Below are 12,144 nucleotides of genomic sequence, written 5' to 3' on the forward strand. Positions count from 1 at the left end.
ATTTTACTTACCTTGTTTATTGTCTGTTCTCATGTGGGAGAGGATTTGGAGTGGGGTTTTTGTTGTTGTTGTTCTGCTGGGTCCTGTGCTTAGGACATTGCCTACCTTCTAGATGCACGACTGGATGAATGGCTGAAGAGCTGAAGGCCTCACCCTCAGAGATTCTAATTTCATTAGTCCGGTGTGGGGCCCAGGCACTGGGGTTTCTCATAAGCTCCCAGGTAATTCTGATGTGCAGGCAGGGATGAGAGTCTGTGGATACATGAATTCCACTTCCTCATCAGCAAACCCAAGCCTGGTTGGCACAGCTACCAAGTCCACCCCAAATCCAGGCTGCTCAGGGATGGGGCCAGGTGGGGCCAGACAATGGAACAAAGAGGCTTTGTCCCAGCTCCACACCCCAGGGTGGAGCTGGGCTGAAGTGAAGGGGGCTGTGGCTGTTGGAGACGTGGGCATTATGAAGTCACTGCTGCCCTGGGGATTGCACCCAGGAAGTCCCAGCCTGACGGCTTGTGACAGGGCAGGTGATGCAGTCTTGCAGCCCTGGGACTTTAAGATGAAATCTGGAGGAGGTTAGAGCGCAGGCTAGTGAAAAGGGAAGGAGGAGAGAGGGCGGGTGCTCAGAAAGACTGGACCGCACGTGGTAAAGGAGCCTGGCAGTGATTGAGGGCACTGCCTCTGATATCACATATGCATGGCTTCAAATCTCGGCCTTGCACCTACCAGCAGTGTGATCTTAGGCAAATGGCATAACCTTTCGAAGCCTCAGCTTCCACATCTGAAAAATGGTAATGATAGATATAATGCCTCAATCATATGTATGTATGTAGTTGAGGGCAGGGGGCGGGGGATATTGTGAGAATAAAAATCAGAGCAGGCCAAAGCAGTTCCTTACTTCAGGTTCATCCTGTCTTCCATCCGTGAGATGGAGTCAGTCATCTGCTCCACACTCCCCTGCCCCTACTGGGGGCATAGTCCTGGGACTGCACCTGGTTGCACTCTCCACCCACGTACGGGGCAAGCCACTTGCAGTTTCACACCTGTCTCTTTCTCCGCTACCCTCCACCCGAGATTGAGGGTCTGGAGGGAGGGGCCTGTCTAACCTTGTGTCCCAGCCTCAGGGTTTATGCTTAATAAACAGTAGATCCCTTCTGAGAACCACAGCTGAAGTGGAGATAAACATCTCTAAGGGTTCTCAAGAAGTACCTCGCAGAAGTGAGCAGCTTATTTTTCGTGTGATGTATGCAATACTGGGCCAGAAATCTGCTTTGTTCCAACAGGTGTTTGGCTGAAGGTTGTATGTGCAAATACAGCATTTGCTGGTGGGTTCCCAAGTCCTGGCCCCGTGGGGTGTCCACGATGAGAGTGAGCCCTACAGAGTGACTGTGCCCAGGGCTTTACGTGCCAGCCTTGCTTGCTCCTTACAATAGCCTCCTGGGGCGGTGCTGTGATCCGTCTCTGTTTCTAGAAGTTTGAAGGAGATGAGAACTTGGCACAGTGTCTCACACCATAGCGCACTCCTCACCCCACTGCTCTGCAGGGCAGAGGGCACCCAGGGTTCTGATGTTATCCCTGCAAGCCCAGGACTGTGAGGGCTCACGAGCACCGGCCACCTTGTACCAACATGTGTGAACCAGCTCTGACCTCCCCCCACCAGACCAGGAACCCTAGAAAGTCAGATACTGTGTCCTGTGCAGGCCCAGCACTTACTGAACAATGGTCCAATAAGTATATAAGTGAATGAATGGATCAGTGCAGGAATACACGAATGAGACAAAACCAGGACTCCTGCCCTCAAGGGTCTTGTGGCCTGGTGGACCAGTACACAAAATGCCTGGGAAGCAGCTGGTGTCCCCATCCATACTCACTGGGAACTGGGCTTTGCCCAGCCTCCTGGCCTGACTGAGGGGAGCAGGTAAGGAGATAATGGAGGAAAAGGCGGCTTGGGCACTGGGAAAGAAAGTCCCCCGGTGTGCACCTCCTCTTTGTTCAGGGAGGAAGCTGAGACCCAGGAGGGGCAGGGACTTGCCCAAGGCCATATAGCTAGTTAGTGGCAGAGCAGGTTTAGGTTTTACACCTCCTGGCTTCCCAGCCAGGCCCTCTTCTCGATGCCTCATTGTTATGATGGTTACCATAATTATCCTTATTATTACATACACTCGAGGGACTAGGCTGTGACTAGAAAAACATCAGTCACTCCTGGGTGTACCCACTTGACCAGGAAGCAGGGGTCCATACCCATCTCCTTTAGTCTCACAACAAATCATTCTCCCTGGTTTGCATATGAGAACAATGAGGCTCAGAGGCTGGGAGGTACTCACCTGACAGCACACCGCAAAAAAAAAAAAAAAAAAGCCACAATAGGTACATACACACAATGGAATACTACACAACCATAAAGAATAATGACAAATCTGGGAAACATCTCACAACATGGATGAACTTCGAGGACATTTTTCTGAGTGAAATAAGTCAATCACAAAAGGACAAATATTGTATGAGACCACTATTATAAATAGTCAAGAGAAGGTTTACACAGAAAGAAACATTTTCTGATGGCTACCAGGGATGGGTGGGGGGGAGGAAAAATCACTAACTAGAGAATAAACACATGTTAACTTTGGTGAAGGGAAAGGCTGTATGCAATATGGGGGAAGTTAGCGTGATATGGCCAAGGCAAGTGCAGACACTGAGAGGTACACCAGAATAAAAAGCAACAATGGTAAATACCATAACATATAAAATCCTGCAACAACAGTAATAACAAACAATAATTTATGAATGGATACATGGTAGATACGTATGCTGAGTAGGTGTGGGAGGGCATGTGGAAGTAGGCCAATGCACATATGTACGTTTGGCTGTGGATGTTTCTACGTGTATATTTGTATGTGCTGCAGGTATATTCATATACATAATAGAACACACAGGGGACACAGTCATTGAAACAACCTAGACATAACCAAACACCTCTCAGGACTGAGTTATTGGACATGAAGCTAAGGACATCTAGGTCAATTGGCATAACATAGCTCATAAAACATCCTACATCTTAATTTGGTGAGTAGCATCTGAGGTGTTAAAAGCTTGTGAGTGGACATCTAAGATACGACTATTGGTCTCTTTCCAACCAGAGCAAAGGAAAGTGAAGAAAACCAAAGACCCAAGGAAACAATTTGTCCAAAGGACTAATGGCCCACAGGAACTGTAAGCCTCCACCAGCCTGAGACCAGAAGAACTAGATGGTGCCTGGCAACCGCTACCAACTGCTCTGATCAGGATCACAGTAGAAGGTCCTGGTTACAGTGAAGGGAAAAATGTAGAACAAAATTCAAATTCATAAAAAAAATCAGATTGGCTGATCTGAGAGAGACTGGAGGAACTCCTGAGACTATAGCCCTTAGATATCCTTCTAACTTGGAGCTGAAGCCTTTCCCGGAGATCATCTTTCAGTAAAATAATATACAGGCCTATAGATAAACAATAACACGCATGAGGAAAGTGCTCCTTAGAACAATCATCTACGTGAGACCAAAGGGACAGCATATGCCCTAAAGCAAGATGAGAAGGCAGGAAGCAGCAGGAAAACCAGAGGAAGGGAAATGGGAGCTCAGGATGGTAAGTGGGGGAGTGCTGACACATTGCAGGGGTGCAGCCTGTGTCATGGAACAATCTGTGTGTGAACCATTGAATGGCAAGCTAATTTGCCCTGTAAACCTTCACCTAAAGCACAATTAAAAAAATAAAAAGTAGCTACAGTGGAACAGTAGGCCCTGGATGATGGGTGCCACGCTCAGCATTCTTTCTGTCTTCTGCACAGTGAAGAAAAGTTCACCCTCAAGCAGTCCTGGTGACCCAGGCCACCTTCCGCCCCTTCCTGGAAGGTCTGGGAGAATATTCATTTCTCCAGCAAATCTTTTCCTGGCTCTTGTTCTGAGCCAGGCTGTGGCTGGGGACCGGCAACACAGGATGAGGCAGGCCCAGCCCTGCCCCCAAGATCTCAGCACAGTGGCCGCTCCGGCAGCTCAGCCAGGGACAGAATTAGGTTCACCGGGGCATCTACAGGCTCAAGGCAGGGCCAGAAAGAAGAGATGAGCTGGTCAGGATGAATAAGGTATTTTAAAATGCAGGTGCATGTGCCCAGGGCAAGGAGGGGCTGTGATTCTGAGAAAGGAAATGAGCGCTGGGAAGAAGTCCTGTAACCTCAGTGCTGGGTGAGGGGTGTGAGTACAGGAGCCTGCAGGCCTGATTTGAACACAGCTCTTCTGCTCACCCCTGGCAAGTCACTTCTCCTCTAAGCCTGAGTCTCCTCAGGGTGACACATAGTGGGTGATAGACGCTCTACCCTAGGTTTGTGAGGATTATATGACTTCATGTACCTAAAAGGTCGAACTCAAAACTGTATCTTCTCTTCCTCCTCACCCCCTAGCCCTAACCCAAATCCTCTTGAACTCCTTGTCCCTCCACATTGGTCCTGTCTTATCTTCCTCTGAGCAAAGGAGGCCAGGAGGGCCTCAAGCAGCTCTGGCCCTACCTCTGGCCTCAGCCACCTACTTCAGGACTGAATAAGGGGTCCCGCCTCCCCTCACATGTGCCAGGGGCTTTACGTAATGCCTTCCCATGTGTGAGTTCATTTTCTCCTCTAGTAAGTGGGATTATTAACATCCATTCTACAGAGAGGGAAAATGGGGTCGCAGAGTGACTTACTCCAGGTCACCCAGCCCTCAGTGTGTCAGTGCTACCTGACTCTAACCCCTGTGACCTTCCCACTCCATCATTTGTTTGGGTCGTCTACAGTAGGACCCAGTCCCCAGGGCCATTGTCCTCTATCCTTCACCATGCTTCATCCTAGGGACCAGACTCAGCCCTGCAGCTCAGCATGTGGTCTGGGCCTGTTTCCTGAACAGTTTCCCAAGGCCTCTTGTCCTGACTCTTACTGCATGGCTGTGCCCACCATCCGCACACACCTGCAAATGCTCTAGCCCACCCGGACCCCACCTGGTGACTGAGTGCTTAGTGGTCCCATGCTCTCCCATAGTGGTGAGTGAGCCTCTGGGTGGTAGGGCTTTGTCGGCTTTGGTCAGGCTGTGTCCCCAGTGCATGGCACGTGGTCCAGTCTCCATGTTTGAGTGATGAAGAATGACTGACCCCCTGAAATATCCCTGGCTCCTGGAGCCAACTTTATCTCTGTAGGACTGTGCTACCCCAAGGCCTGAGCTAAGACCAAGACAGTGTCCGCAGCTGAGCTGCACATGTGGAGAAGACTGTGAAGACCTGGAGCATGTCCAGAGGAAGGAGAAGGAAGAGAAGTTCCCTGGAAATCATAGTCAGGGAGGGATGGCCAGAGGAGCTAGGGTGGTAGGGTGTCATCCTGGAGAAGACCCGGGAGTAGCCTACTGTTTAGTCATTCAACAGATTTTCCCAAGCCACACCCTGTGCTAGGTGATAGGGGCACCAAGATGAACCTGTCTTATCTGTGCCCTGGAGAAGCTCCAAGTCAGTGGCAAGCAGAGGTATGGCCAGGCAAGAACCCTCACAGACAGGGAGCCCAGTCTGGAACAGGGAGCCTAGAGAAAGGTGCTGGTATTACCTTATGTAGTGTCCACAGAACCTGCTGACAGAGAGGCTGCAAGGATTGGGCAGTGGGCGCAATGATGCCCTTAATTCTGACTGAGCTGCTGGATGGATGGTGATACCATCACAGAAATGGGGGACATGAGGAACACCAGGAAAAACGTGGGCCAAGGAAAGGTAAGATCCATTTGGGACATGCAGAATTTGAGGTGCTTTAATCTAACATACAGGGGACTTCCAAAAGGACTAGATAGATGGGTCAGGCATGCTGCAGAGGGGTCCAGGCTAGGGACAGAGCCCTGGAAGCTGTCAGGGTAGAAGTCGTTCCAATGCCACAGAGCAGCTAAGAGTGTAGGGAACATGTGTAGCGGAGAAGAGTTGACCAGCCTCCTTCAGAGGAAGTTCCTCCCCAAGCCGAGCCCAGTCCATTTCCTCCTTCTGCTTGGAGCTGGGTGGTGGATAACAGTCGCCTCGAGCCTTGAGGCAGGGGGCCTCCTTAGCTAGTGGATGAAAACAGGAAATGTACGCTGTGACTCGGGCACAGGCCGAGTTTCACTCACATCTCTTTTCTAGGAAACAGTCATGTGGCCTCAAGCTAGGTTGGGGTTTTCTCAGCCAAGTCTTTCTGGAAACGCCATCCTTTTCTCAGGAAAAACCATGTCCTGTAGTTCCCCCAGACTGGGGGTAATAGTGACATACATTCCACCCACCCCCCAGCTGACCTCCAATAGGCCAGGGATTTACAGTGGCTCATTTCCTAAGCACCTACTATGTGCTAAATGGTAGAAATAAAATTAATACATCAGTAATCACAATAAAGAGAGGAAGATTGTAAACTGAGCAAAAAAAAAAAAAAAAATCAGCTCGAAGCAGACAGAAACAAGAATGCACACTATTGCCATTTCTATTCAACATTGTACTAGAAGTTCCAGAAAACGTAATAAGACAAAACAGAAATAAAATCGTAAGTATTGTAAAGGAAGAAACAAAGCTGCCACATTAAAAGAAATCTGGTTTGACCATATTAATATCAGGCAAAGTAGACTGGAAGACAAAAATGTCACTAGAGATAGTCAGTCATTATGAAAAGATATAAAATTCAGTTAACTAGGAAGGTATTAAAATGTTTTATTTCTACTTGCATAATAGCATTGCTTGAAAATATGCATAAATTAAAAAACACAAATAGTGGGATATCTATCAAGATTTTACAGATCAAGCAAACATAAAAATTATTGATAAGACTTCAGCAATGCAACTAAAAAGTGACCTAGGTGAGCCAGAAATAGTCCCTGAAAAAAAAAAGTCTTCTTAAAACCAAACAACAGTTTAGCTAAACTAGTAAAAAAAAGTCTGCCTTAAGCATTATGCTCTTTTAAGAACTATCTATTTTAGAATCAAAGTGACAACAGCAACTTGAAATATTAAATAAGAATCTTAGGGGGCAGTGAGTTTATGTTATAGGGGAGGAACAACTCAGAAAAGGGGGGTAAGAATGGTTACCCAACACAACTGAAAGAATGTCATCAGTGTCACTGAAATGTACATGTAGAAATGGGTGAATTGGTATATGTTTTGCTGTGAATATTCTCAACCATAACAACAAACCATTGCCGTCGAGTTGATTCTGACTCATAGCGACCCTATAGGACAGAGCAGAACTGCCCCATAGGGTTTCCAAGGAGTGCGTGGTAGATTCAAACTGCCAATTTTTTGGTTAGCAGCCATAGCTCTTAACCATTATGCCACCAGGGTTTCTCATAACAATAAAATAAATTAAAAAAAAAAATTTTTTTAAAGTGACCTGTGGTGAACCTAGAACCCTGCACTCAATGGCTGGAGAGTACACACACTTGTATGTGTATGGGCCACTTTTGCATATTTATAATGCACTAAAGCAAATATCAACATACGAAGCAAATATCAACATATAAGGAAACTTTCTAAACCTAATATCCACAAAAAACAAACAAAGCTATAGCAAACATCTTATTAAATTCTGAAACATTAAAAGTATTCTTTTTAAAATCAGGACCAAGACAACGATGTCCACTATTGCCATTTCTATTCAAGATTATAAAGAAGTTCCAGAAAGCAAAATAAGACAAGACAGAAATAAAGTTATAAGGATTAAAAAGGAGGAAACAAAACTGTCATTCTTCACAGATGATATGATTTTCTTCACAGAAAAGCAAAAGAATCTACAAATTATTACATTTAAGAACAGTTTAGCAATTTGTCTGATACAAGATCAATTGCACTTCTATACGCTAGTATTTTTTCATTAGAAAATGCACTTTAAAAGGATGTTTTACTACCAATAAAATTATAAGATACTTTGGAATAAATCTAACAAAAGATGTGCAAGATCTTTAATAAAACTTCATTGAAAGACACTAAAGAAAACATAAACAGATGTATACTATGTTCATGAACAGAAAGGCTCACTATATCAAAGGCGTCAGTTCTCCCCCAATTGACCTGTAGATTCAATGCAATCCCAAATAAAATTCTCAATGATTTTTTTCATTGGAAGAAAACTAAGTTTGAGTTTTTTCCCTCATTATAAGATTCATATGGATTGCATAATGCCCGGGGTCTTAAAAGTTTGCAAGCGGCCATCCAAGGCAAAACATTTGGTCTCTATTCACTTGGAGCCACAGAAGGAGAAGGAGAACCAGACACAGGAGGAAGATATGGAATGTGTGGCTAATTGTCTCGATGAACAACTGCCTCCTTTGCCATAAGACCAGAAGAACTGGATGGTGCCCAGCTACCATTACTGAACATTTTGATCAAAGATTCCACAGAAGAATAATAAGAAAAGGGGGAAATGCAGAACAGAATTTCAAATTCTCATGGACTCCAGGCTTCCTGAAAAGACAGAGGGTGGACGAACCCCTCAAACTATTACCCTGAGATAATCTTTAAACCTTAAATCAAAAATATCCCCAAAGTCTTCTTAAAAACAAAAATAGTTTAGCTTAACTAGTAATAAGGGTCTGCCTTGATCATTATCCTCTTTTAAGAACTATATGGAATTGAATAGACAGCAACAACATGAAAGATTAGGAAGCTTAAGGGGCAGTGAGCTGATGTTAATGAGGGAGGAACAACTCAGAAAAGGCGGGTAAGAACGGTTGCACAACTCAAAGAATGTAATCAATGTCACTAAATTGTACATGTAGAAATTGTTGAATTACTCTATATTTTGCTATGCCTATTCTCAACAGCAACAAAATAAATAAAATTTAGGAAAAAAAGAAAAGATTCATAAGGAATAGCAAAGTTTCCAAGAGTAGCCAAGACAGGCTCCTGCTGGCCAAAGATGGGATAATTAGAACATCGGTAAGAATAATGACAGAAATGGATTTAAATGCATAAAAATTAATAAGTTCACTATAATCCTTAAAAAAAAACCTTATTGCTCAGATCTGGAGGATGGTAGAAATCTAATTCATATTATGAAAACTGGTAAGTAAAGGAAAAGAATCAAACATTTATCCTGATTTGTTATTTGAACTGTACGTACCTCGGGGAAATGAACTAGTGTAGTTGAAGAAAAGACAAGATCATTTTTCTAAAGAAATTCTGGCTAATAACCAAAGAAGGACAAAGAAGGAATGATAGAATTAGAATATCACCACTTTTGCATTTCCTTAGAGAAAAGACTAATCACAGCACAGGAACAGGGAAGGTACGAGATGAGCCTGGAACAACTTGTTATTTGAGAAAGTAAGGCGATGTTGAACAAGAATGATGGGGAGTTTTCAAAAGGATGGAAAAGCCCACTTGAAGGGAGTTCTGCTGGCCAAACTGGGAACAATTGAGCATCAAAATAAATAATGATAATAAAAGGTTATAACCCATTGAATAAAATAGGAAACAATAAGCCCATATTGATACAAGCGAAATAACTGGAAACTTGATGAAAAATGAGTATTTGCCAAGTTTCAAAGTATCTCTCCATAAAATAAAAGGAGAAAGAGTAACTTCACAGTGGAGGACTCTGGCAGGCACCATCTTAATCAAGTGATCAAAGTGACCATCATCAGTAATGGGACAAATAAAAATCACACACCACAAGATAAGATACAATGAGAAAAAACACCATGTCACTTCTGTGATATGCCTACCAAAGACCCATAGCCTGACTGTACAAAGATGAATAATCATGAAGAAACCTCAGACAAACTCAAACTGAGGGAGATTTTAGAAAACTGGCCTGCAATCTTCAAAAGCGTCAAAGTCATGAAAGTCAAGGAAAAATTGAGGAAGGTCTCCAGACTAAAGAAGACTACAGAGATAACAAAATGCAATGCATGAGTCTGAAACATATTCTTTTGCTATAAAAGACACTGGGGAAAAAGATTTGAGGGAGTCTGAGGAGGAGATGACAGTAACGATTCCATGGGACACTCCCGGCTTTGATGGCCGTACTGTCATTATATGGGTGATCATCTTGGTTTGTAGGCAACATTAAAGATTTGTATGTGGGGGGTGGGAGGGGGGAAGTCAGATATGCAGCTCACTCTCAAAAGGTTCAAGGGAAAATAAGTTCTTTGTAATGGACTTTCAACTTTTCTGTAAGTTTGTGATTGTCGAAATAAAATTCTTTAAGAGACAAAATCAAAGGCCGTGTCTGGATCTTACTTTGGATCCTTATTCAAGCAAACAAATTATTAAAAAAAAAAAAAGATAACCAGAGAAATTTGATATATTGGGTATTGGATTATATTAAAATTATTTTTTTAAGATGCAAAAGAGTATCTTTTGGAGATATTTTCTGAAATATTTATAAATGAAATTATATGATGTTTGGCATTTGCTTCAAAATATTCTGAGACTGGGCATCTAGATTGAACACAATTAACCATGAGCTATAATTGCTGATGTTGGGTAATAGGTACATATGGTTTCATTATACCATTCGCTCTACCTGTGCGTATGTTTAAAACTTTTCCTTAATAATTTTTTTTGATTTCCAAAGAAAATGTGATTAAAAACAAAAAAAAGCTAATGTAGTAGATATGCAGTAAACACAGATAGTGGATATATGGTGTCTATTATGTTCTTTGCTCTCTTCCCATATTTGTTTAATTATTTTCTTAAAAACACCCTATAGAACTGAGGGCTGAAGCTCCCCCCAGACCACCTAGCCTCTTGCCTTAGGGGTCTAAAGAGGGTGACACCTACCAATCAGCAGAGGTACTTGCATTGGGGGCGTAAGGTACAGCTGCAGAGCCCTCCCACCAAGGTGCTTTAGGAATAGAGACACACCTACCTCACTGACACTTGGGGGAAGCCTTCAGCATCCTGCCACCCCTGGAGTGTGAACCCCAGCTCCTAATAGAATCTGGTGCACACAACTATCACCACTACTTCTCGAAGTGGATAGGTGTTAGGGTGCAGCACACACTTGATGACCCAAAATAAGATTCTACTCAAGAATAGTGAATAGACTCAGGCATATATATCTGGCAACAGCCCAAACCAGCTGGTAATAGGTCATAAGTAAGTCAAGGGCTACAACAAACAAGACAGCACAATCTAGTAGCCCATCCACGTATACTGAAAGAAAACAAAACAAGATAAGACTCAGTGAACAAATACAGAATAAATCACTACAATATCTTAGTGACGGCTCGGAGACAGCAGTCGATATCAAACCACATAAAGAAGCAGACCATGACAGCTTCTACAACCCCTCAAATAAAAGAATCAAAATCTTTCCCAAATGAAGATACAATCCTGGAATTATCAGATACAGAATATAAAAAACTAATTTACAGAATGCTTCAAGACGGGATGACCTCAGAAATGAAATAAGGCAAACTGCAGAAAAAGCCAAGGAACGCACTGATAAAACAGTTGAAGAACTCAAAAGATTATGCAAGAACATAGTGGAAAAATTTATAAGTTGCAAGAATCCATAAAGAGACAGCATGCAGAAATCCAAAAGATTAACAATAAAATTACAGAATTAGATAATGCAATAGGAAGTCAGAGGAGCAGACGCGAGCAATTAGAACGCAGAGTGGGAAATCTGGCAGACCAGGGAATTAACACCAACATAGCTGAAAAAAAATCAGATAAAAGAATTAAATGAAGAAACCCTAAGAATCATGTGGGGCTCTATCAAGAAGGATAACTTTCGTGTGATTGGAGTCCCAGAACAGGGAGTGATAACAGAAAACACAGAGAAAATAGTCAAAGATCTGTTGGCAGAAAACTTCCCCGACATCATGAAAGACGAAAGGATATCTATCCAAGATGCTCATCGAACCCCATTTAAGATTGATCCAAAAAGAAAAACGCCAAGACATATTATCATCAAACTTGCCAAAACCAAAGATAAAGAGAAAATTTTAAAAGCAGCCAGGGATAAAAGAAAGGTTTCCTTCAAGGGAGAATGAATAAGAATAAGTTCAGACTACTCAGCAGAAACCATGCAGGCAAGAAGGCAATGGGATGACAGATACAGAGCACTGAAGGAGAAAAACTGCCAGGCAAGGATCATATATCCAGCAAAACTCTCTCTGAAATATGAAGGCGAAATTAAGGTATTGA

Source organism: Elephas maximus, chromosome 7 (assembly GCF_024166365.1).
Source record: "Elephas maximus indicus isolate mEleMax1 chromosome 7, mEleMax1 primary haplotype, whole genome shotgun sequence".
NCBI lineage: Eukaryota > Metazoa > Chordata > Mammalia > Proboscidea > Elephantidae > Elephas > Elephas maximus.